Consider the following 9536-nt stretch of genomic DNA (forward strand, 5'->3'; position numbering starts at 1 on the left):
CTTAATCTGTCCTGGAAACCTCTGCCTTATTTTTTTTGTTATTTAAAAAAAAAATAGCCGATCGGGACAGCAAATTGTTGTCGCTCTACGTACAATGCAGTACAGTATGATTTTTCACGATCATCTTCGGTAATGATTTACATAACTGCAGCTGCTCTACTAGAAGATGGGTTTAATCAGCAGGACACTGGTATTGGCATGTATTGCATACAATGTCACTGTAGTGTTATTGATTCATACATTTTGTTGATTCTAAACGTTACGGATTTCAGTTATTACATAATGGTAGTGGTTGTCACCCCGGTGAACATTTTCCTAGAAATGGTGTCACAGCAGTCCACTTTGCATTGGGTTTGGGCTCTCCCTCCTTTGCCTAGCCCATAGCCTTTGTGTTGGACGGACAATGTGAAAGGCAGTAGCAGTAATGTATACAGTCCGGTATAACTTTTCCTGTTAGTCTCAGGTAAACCAGAACAGTAGGGGACAGAGATAGGAAAGGAAGGATGCAAGTAAGAATGTACGCTTATGAATAGGTGGACTGAATAAATGCTCATGATAACTACTAAAAGTCTAGTTATTGCAATATCACAACTATACTACACAAAGGCATGAAGGTTGTAAGGCTGGAGTGTGGGCCCAGCCTTGCTGTTTGGTCTGGTCTTCTATGAGGTGAACAGGTAGGCTACTTCTCCACTGGCCAGTCCCTACACCCTGGCTTCTGGTGGGGAACATGCCCCAGCTACTGACCAAACCTGCACCAACTTTCGCTGAGGCAGTGGTGTAAAGTAACTATGTAAAAATGCTTTGAAGTACTACTTTAGTAGTTTTTTGGGGTATATGTACTTTACTATTTGTATTTTTGACAACTTTTATTCCACTACATTTGTAAAGAAAATATACTTTTTACCCCCATTTTCCCTGACACCCAAAAGCTACATTTTTAATGCTTTGGAAGGACAACAATATTGTCCAATTCACACCCCTGTCAATATAATGAGTTGTCATGTCTCTGATCTGATGGACTCACTAAACACAAATACTGTTTGTACATGATGTCTGAGTAATGGAGTATGCCCTGGCTGTCTGTAAATAAATACAATTTTTAAAAAATGGTGCTGTCTTGTTTGCTTAATATAAGGAATTTGGTGTATAGCATTTACTTTTACTCTAGTATGTCAATTTAGTATTTATCCACAACGGTACTCGAGTACATTTATAACCAGATACTTTTGCTCAAGTAGTATTTTACTGGATGACACTTTTACTGGTCATTTTCTATTAAGTTACTGTAGCTTGACTTTTTTAATAAATAAAAAAATGAAGTATGACTATAGGACTACTTTTTCCACCACTGTGCTGAGGTTAGTCTGGCTCTGATTTAATTACTGCATGTACCCAGGGGTGCAACTTTGTTTTTAGAAGTGGGGAGGACAACTTGGAGGGGGTCTGGGGATCCTCCCATTTTTGGGGGGCATCTAAAGCTAATTTCCTGCATTTCTACTAGGAATGTTAATGGTAAACCATTTAATCAGTTAGCTGCCAAAAATACATTTGACCGGTCTTGCTTATTGGTCTATAGGTTAATTTGCATAATTGTGTGGAATTAAATTGCCGTGTCTGTATACACCACGTATTTGTATTATGGATTCTGACACAGGCTCACTAATATATCGAACCCTGGATTGTTAATTGTACTCGTTCTGTCAGTTCTTGATTTCTTGTTTAGATTTTTGATTACTGTGTATTTGTATTGTAAACTCAGCAAAAAAGTAAACGTTCTCTCACTGTCAACTGTTTATTTTCAGCAAATTTGCATTGTGTAAATATTTGTATGAACATAAGATTCAACAACTGAGACACAAACTGAACAAGTTCCACAGACATGTGACTAACAGAAATGGAGTAATGTGTCCCTGAACAAAGGGGTGTCAAAATCAAAAGTAACAGTCAGTATCTGGTGTGGCCACCAGCTGCATTAAGTTAAAAAAAAAAATCATTGCAGTGCATCTCCTCCCCATGGACTGCACCAGATTTGCCAGCTCTTGCTGTGAGATATTACCGTACTCTTCCACGAAGGCACCTGCAAGTTCCCGGACATTTCTGGGGGGTATGGCCCTAGTCCTCACCTCCGATCCAACAGGTCCCAGACGTGCTCAATGGGATTGAGATCCGGGCTCTTCGCTGGCCATGGCAGAACAATGACATTCCTGTTTTGCAGGAAATCACGCATAGAACAAGCAGTATGGCTGGTGGCATTGTCATGCTGGAGGGTCATGTCAGGATGAGCCTGCAGGAAGGGTACCACATGAGGGAGGAGGATGTCTTCCCTGTAACGCACAGCATTGAGATTGCCTGCAATGACAACAAGCTCAGTCTGATGATGCTGTGACACACCGCCCCAGACCATGACAGACCCTCCACCTCCAAATTGATCCCGCTCCAGAGTACAGTGTAACGCTCATTCCTTCGATGATAAACGTGAATCCGACCATCACCCCTGGTGAGACAAAACCGCAACTCGTCAGTGAAGAGCACTTTTTGCCAGTCCTGTCTGGTCCAGCGACGGTAGGTTTGTGCCCATAGGTGACGTTGTTGCCGGTGATGTCTGGTGAGGACCTGCCTTACAACAGGCCTACAAGCCCCCAGTCCAGCCTCTCTCAGCCTATTGCGGACAGTCTGAGCACTGATGGAGAGATTGTGCATTTTAGGTGTAACTCGGGCAGTTGTTGTTGCCACCCTGTACCTGTCCCACAGGTGTGATGTTCGGATGTAACGATCCTGTGCAGGTGTTGTTACACGTGGTCTTCCACTGCGAGGATGATCAGCTGTCCGTCCTGTCTCCCTGTAGCGCTGTCTTAGGCGTCTCACAGTACGGACATTGCAATTTATTGCCCTGGCCACATCTGCAGTACTCATGCCTCCTTGCAGCATGCCTAAGGCACGTTCACGCAGATGAGAAGGGACCCTGGGAATCTTTCTTTTGGTGTTTTTCAGAGTCAGTAGAAAGGCCTCTTTAGTGTCCTAAGTTTTCAGACCTTAATTAATGACCTTAATTGCCTACCATCTGTAAGCTGTTAATGTCTTAACGACCGTTCCACAGGTGCATGTTCATGAATTGTTTATGGTTCATTGAACAAGCATGGGCAACAGTGTTTAAACTCTTTACAATGAAGATCTGTGAAGTTATTTGGATTTTTACAAATTATCTTTGAAAGACAGGGTCCTGAAAAGGGATGTTTCTTTTTTTTATGGGTTTATTTGTGAGTCATTCTATTGCATTGTTGGTCTATAGGTTAATTTTCATAATTGTGTGGAATTAAATTGGCATGTTTGTATTTTCGTTTGTTGTCATTTTATTTATCACACAGGCACAGCATAAAGAGCCTAGTTTGATGAGCGGAATAGCCTACCGCCTGTCAGACATTGCGAGAGTAGCGCCTCAAAAAGCCTGTGGGCTATTGGAGTGAAACCTGCTTTTGTAAAAGCACAGTCATTGTGCAACAAATAATAATTCTAAATGCAATCCTGTGTTAAAAACTTCTGTGGCTATGATTTAAAAATGAGTTATTTCTCAGTCTCAACTCAATCTCAACTTTACTTCAAATAATGAGGCATGTCTTATCTTGCTTCAAAGTAGCCTTGTAAAAATCCATCCATAGAAACAACACAATCTCACACTCAATTCCTGCAAATATTTACAAAACGTATTTCAGCAGATTGTGGCTTTAATTCGTGTGACAGAAAGCACATTTCTGTGTGACTTAATTCGTAGGAAAATACACTTTTTGTGAGACTTCATTCATAGAAAAATACATTTTGGGGGCGGGGGGACAAACTTCAGAACAATCTTAGGAAAGTTATTGGAGCAATGCATTTTGGGCAATAGTGTTCTACACTGCTTTTGGTTTTTGTGTCCCACATTTATGTCAAAAAACAAATGTTTACAACCCAATATTGTTAATCAACCAGGTTGTCACCGAAATACTTATAATATAATAGTAGCCTTATGTTTTTATTTTATTTGACTATTAATGCCAATGCTGTTTTCTATGCTTGTTTTCGCTTAATACTTTGGGATACTGGTGCTATGTTGGATTTTGAGGGTTGCCAGATTGGAGTAAAAAGCTGTATTTGTTTTTTTTTGTGGCATCGATGAAGGTATTTGATTGGGGAATGGGGATACATTTTAAGGATTTGAAACTGCAACTGCATGGTATTTGCCACTATAACGAGTCTGTACTATAATCAATTAAGCCATATCAATGCAGTTAAACAGGTTAATGTAAAATAACGAATTATGTTGGCTTGCACTTATGGCACTAACAAGGCTGTTTCATGATTATTACGGTCGGGTCAATCATGTTATATACTTAGGCTATTGTAACATATGCCAGCATTGTAGACCTACTGTCTCTGCCCAGAGGCGTACTAGGCTTTCATGACAACGGCCATTAGAGCCCACGTATGAGCCCTGATTAGTCCCTGTTGCAGCTTTCACCTTTTTCCGCTACATTGGAGGCAGCGCTGGGATCACGTCCAGCTCACGTCTAGTTATGTGATCTAGTAGTGGGAAGCATTCTGTTTTTCAACATTGTGTTGGGTGTAATTACGTTGATATATCTAGTGAACAATCAATAAGCAACAATGGGCGTGACGGATAGAAGTAGTCACTACAGCTGTGATCAAGCCTTACATCAAAGTTGCCTGAAGCTGAATGGAAAGTGTTATTGCCTGACCAGTGTTTCAGAAGATGTGACTGTCTAATTTACTTCAGTTAACTTACCAGTGTGGACCCAAAACAAACACATTTCACACATTTACAAGCTACCTGTTTAAAGTGTTATTACAACCATGGTTTTATTTTGTTACTGAAGCTTATATATCTAAAAACCTGAATGATCCAAATCCTATGGGTAGACAAATAATGTAAGTGTGTTATCCAGCAAAACACAACTATCTTATTTTAGGATGCAAACCATTAATATAAATCACTGTTGATCGATCCTGTTCTGATCTAATAAGATGGATGTCGGATTTTCTACGGCCTACAATCGAGGCCTTTCCCATTCATGAAGGACGAAGCTAGGCCCCTCTTGGTTCTCATGTTCGAAGACTGAAGTCAACTTAAGGGTTATATGTCAGACTCTCCTATATCACTTTGCCCAACATGTTATACTCCAAAGGTTGTAAATAAACCCTTTTTAAGGTGATATAACTTGTATCATTATTATAGGGTTGTGAAACCCATAGCCGAATATCTTCAAACTGAGCATTTCTCACTGGAAATTGTTGCTGACATTTAATATAGCTAAGGGTATTTAATTAATGTTAGACTCTCCAATGCCACTATTCCCAACATATTCTACTCATAGGGTGTAAGTAAACCCTTTTTAAGCTGATATAACTTGTATCTGTCATGGCTCAGGAGAAGACCCAGATGCAGACAGTTTCGAAGTAACAAAAGTTTATTACAAAAACAGGGGGGCAGGCAAATGACAGGTCAAGGGCAGGCAGAGGTCAGTAGTCCAGAGTCCAAAAGGTACAGAATGGCAGGCAGGGTCAGGGCAGGCAGAGGTCAGTAATCCAGGGTGGTGTGACAAGGTACAGAACGGCAGGCAGGGTCAGGGCAGGCAAAATGGTCAAAACCGGGAATACTAAGAAACAGGAACTAGAGAAAGACAGGAGCACGGGAAAAATGCTGGTAGGCTTGACGAAACAAAACAAACTGGCAACAGACAAACAGAGAACACAGGTATAAATACACTGGGGATAATGGGGAAGATGGGTGACACCTGGAGGGGGGTGGAGACAAGCACAAAGACACGTGAAAAAGATTAAGGTGTGACAGTATCATTATTATAGGGCTGTGAAACCCCTAGCCGAATGACATTTATCACCATTTATTTACGGAGAGCAATTTCTGTTTTATAACAGGTAGCATCCATTTATTTACAGTAGTGTGTTGATGAATTATTGTTTTCTTCAGTGGAAATACAGAATATGTAAAAAAAAAAGCCAAATATACCAAAAGCTAAATCACGAAGAGATTTACGACTATTTAACCATGTTAATAATTACTGAAACATGCAAACTACAAACCTTTTACCAGGTAAAGAAAATGCATACATTATAACTAGACACAAATATTTTATTACAAATAATACATACAAGTCAAGTAAAGAATTGACTATATCATGAGTACAAACAGTGTTTGTGTGTGTGTATTATAATTTTCCATCATAAAAATGTATCCCCAATCCCCAATCAAATACTGTCATCCATACAAAAAAATAATACAAATCTGTATAGGAAATGCGTTATGAAGATCGTGTAGACCTATTGTTCCAGAGCGCTCAGGACATCAGACTGGGGCAAAGGTTCACCTTCCAATAGGACAACGACCCTAAGCACACAGCCAAGACGACAAAGGATTGGCTTCAGGACAAGCCTCTGAATGTCCTTGAGTGGCCCAGCCAGAGGCTGGATTTGAACCTGATTGAACATCTTTGGAAAGACCTGAAAATAGCTGTGCAGCAACGCTCCCCATCCAACCTGACAGAGCCTGAGAGGATCTTCAGAGACGAATGGGAGAAACTCCCCAAATACAGGTGTGCCAAGCTTGTAGCATCATACCCAAGAAGACTCAGGGCTGTAATCGCTGCCAAAGGTGCTTCAACAAAGTACTGAGGAAAGGTTATGTAAATATAATATACGTATTTTTAATTTAGCTACATTTAAAAAAAAACATGTTTTTGCTATGTCATTATGTGTAGATTGATGATTTTAATCAATTTTAGAATAAGGCTGTAATGTAACAACATTTGGAAAAAGTCAAAGGTTCTGAATACTTTCCGAATGCACTGTATATGGAGGGTGTACTGTTTCTGTGTGTTCATGTGTATGTGTTTTTATTCAATTTTGGTTTTCCAAACCTTTCCCTTGAGACATAAAAAAAGATGGAAAGGAAGTTGTGATGGGGAGAGAGTTGAGGTATTGACTAAAATGGTGGGGGAGAGAGTTGAGGTATTGACTAAAATGGTGGGGGAGAGAGTTGAGGTATTGACTAAAATGGTGGGGGTCGGGCGTGCAGTCGGCTCGGGCTGGCTTGGCAGTCTGGCTGAAATGTAATATAGAGGACGTCTTAATAAAGACAATCAAAAGTATTTGTACTTTATTTGTAAGATTTGTTCATTTGTTAGGCTATTGGTTAAAGTTGCAACTCAATATTGATTATTGAATTATCACTGATCTAGTTCTGACTTCTCACATATTTAATAATGATCTCTTACCTAGCTTGATGACTGGGCATTTTTGCTTACTTTTTGTTCTAAATAGAGCTGGCTTGAAGGGTCATGGGTCATATTAGATTGTGTAGAAGTGAGGGATGCAAATTTCGGTCAATTTTGCTGCCGACTAACTGACCCTAATAAACTGGGCAACAAACAGTTACATTTTTTCTAAAAAGTAAATTGATGTGACCAACAGAATATACTATCAGAGACCTGTATATAATGACGAGATGCAAATGTTTCCACCCTAACAATTGGAGTCGTCCCAAGGTGGGAAGACAGGCAATAAGTTTATGCCAAAAATAAGCCCATAGAAACGCATTGGACTGATATTGGACATATTTTGGCGAGTGAAACCTCTTCCTTCGCCTCTTCCTCTCTGATACTATGCATACATACAAGGACCGGACATTTTTCATTAAGAGCTTAATGGAAACATGCAACAATGGCAAGCTTATCGTCTTACAGTCAGAAGGCTATAGTTTATTATTGAACATGCAATTCCTGTAATGAAGCAGCTAATAAAATGTAATTTTCAAACATTTGCCCAAATGCAATTTGTGGAAAACATAGTTCTAAAGCACGCACCTAATGCAAGCAGTTCCATACGTGACAGAGAACAATCCCCGTTAGAAATTTAGCAATGGGGGAATATAATAGCAACTACTATGATGGGTTGACTGACTAGGATTGTGCCTTTTTGGCTTCTGTACAACGAACGAAAGTTGATATGAAAACCAATAGAACAGGAGAGAAATGCTGGTTAATGGCATGAGGAAGTCTTAATTAAAATAATTGCCTCCACGTTTCTATTAAGACTTTCTCATGCCATGCCAATCTACACACAATACCCCATAATGACAGAGCAAAAACAGGTTTTTAGATTTTTTTGCTAATTTATAAAATAAAACTGAAATATGACATTTACATACAGTACCAGTCAAATGTTTAGACGCATCAACTCATTCCAGATGGGTTTTCTTCATTATTACTGTGGTTCTGTTGTGACTATCATAACTGGAATGACAATTTGAGATAAACTGGGCCAATCGTCTTGCCCAGAAGTGGCATCAGAACACCATTTCCTCATCAGAACACCATCTCTGTCAAAGTCACCCACACAAACGTCAAACTCCTGGATGTATCTCAGCAAAAAAAGGGGAGAGATAGTGGGGAGATTGGAATCATTGAAACTCATTTTTCAACCACTCCACAAATTTCCTGTTAACAAACTATAGTTTTGGCAAGTTGGTTAGGACATCTACTTTGTGCATGACCTAAGTAATTTTCCAACAATTGTTTACAGACAGATTATTTCACTTGTAATTCACTGTATCACAATTCCAGTGGGTCAGAAGTTTACATACACTAAGTTGACTGTGCCTTTAAACAGCTTGGAAAATTCCAGAAAATTATGTCATGGCTTTAGAAGCTTCTGATAGGCTAATTGACATAATTTGAGTCAATTGGAGGTGTACCTGTGGATGTATTTCAAGGGCTACCTTCAAACTTAGTGCCTCTTTGCTTGACATCATGGGAAAATAAAAAGAAATCAGCCAAGACCTCAGAAAAAAATTGTAGACCTCCACAAGTCTGGTTCATCCTTGGGAGCAATTTCCAAATGCCTGAAGGTAATGCAATTATTGAGGCTGGTAACTCTAATGAACTTATTCTCTGTAGCAGAGGTAATTCTGGGTCTTCCATTCCTATGGCGGTCCTCATGAGAGCCAGTTACATCATAGCGCTTGGAGGATTTTGCAACTGCACTTGAAGAAACTTTCAAAGTTCTTGACATTTTCTGTATTGACTGACCTTCATGTCTTAAAGTAATGATGGACTGTCATTTGTCTTTGCTTATCTTCTCTAGGGTAGGGGGCAGTATTTTCACGGCCGGATGAAATACGTACCCAAATTAAACGGGCTACTACTCGGGCCCAGGAACTATAATATGCATAGTATTAGTAGATTTGGATAGAAAACACTCTGAAGTTTCCAAAACTGTTTGAATGGTGTCTGTGAGTATAACAGAACTCATATGGCAGGCAAAAACCTGAGAAAAATCTAACCAGGAAGTGGGAAGTCTGGTGCTTGTAGTCCTTTCAAGTCATTGCCTATTGAACACACAGTGACTTAGGGTTCATTTCATTTTGCACTTCCTAAGGCTTCCACTAGATGTCAACAGTCTTTAGAAAGTTGTTTGAGGCGTCTATGATGAACAGAGAGCGAACAGAGGAAGTTGGAAGTTGT

The 9536-nt window shown here is 39.8% G+C and overlaps 1 long non-coding RNA gene across 1 annotated transcript; it reads left to right on the top strand.

Annotated features, from left to right (window-relative positions):
- Positions 1 to 6617: 6617 nt before the first annotated feature.
- On the top strand, positions 6618 to 8038 carry LOC115192270 (uncharacterized). Its single transcript, XR_003877908.1, has 2 exons — positions 6618 to 6990; positions 7057 to 8038. It is a non-coding gene; the product is annotated as an uncharacterized LOC115192270 (long non-coding RNA).
- Positions 8039 to 9536: the final 1498 nt, after the last annotated feature.

Source organism: Salmo trutta, chromosome 4 (assembly GCF_901001165.1).
Source record: "Salmo trutta chromosome 4, fSalTru1.1, whole genome shotgun sequence".
Lineage (NCBI taxonomy): Eukaryota > Metazoa > Chordata > Actinopteri > Salmoniformes > Salmonidae > Salmo > Salmo trutta.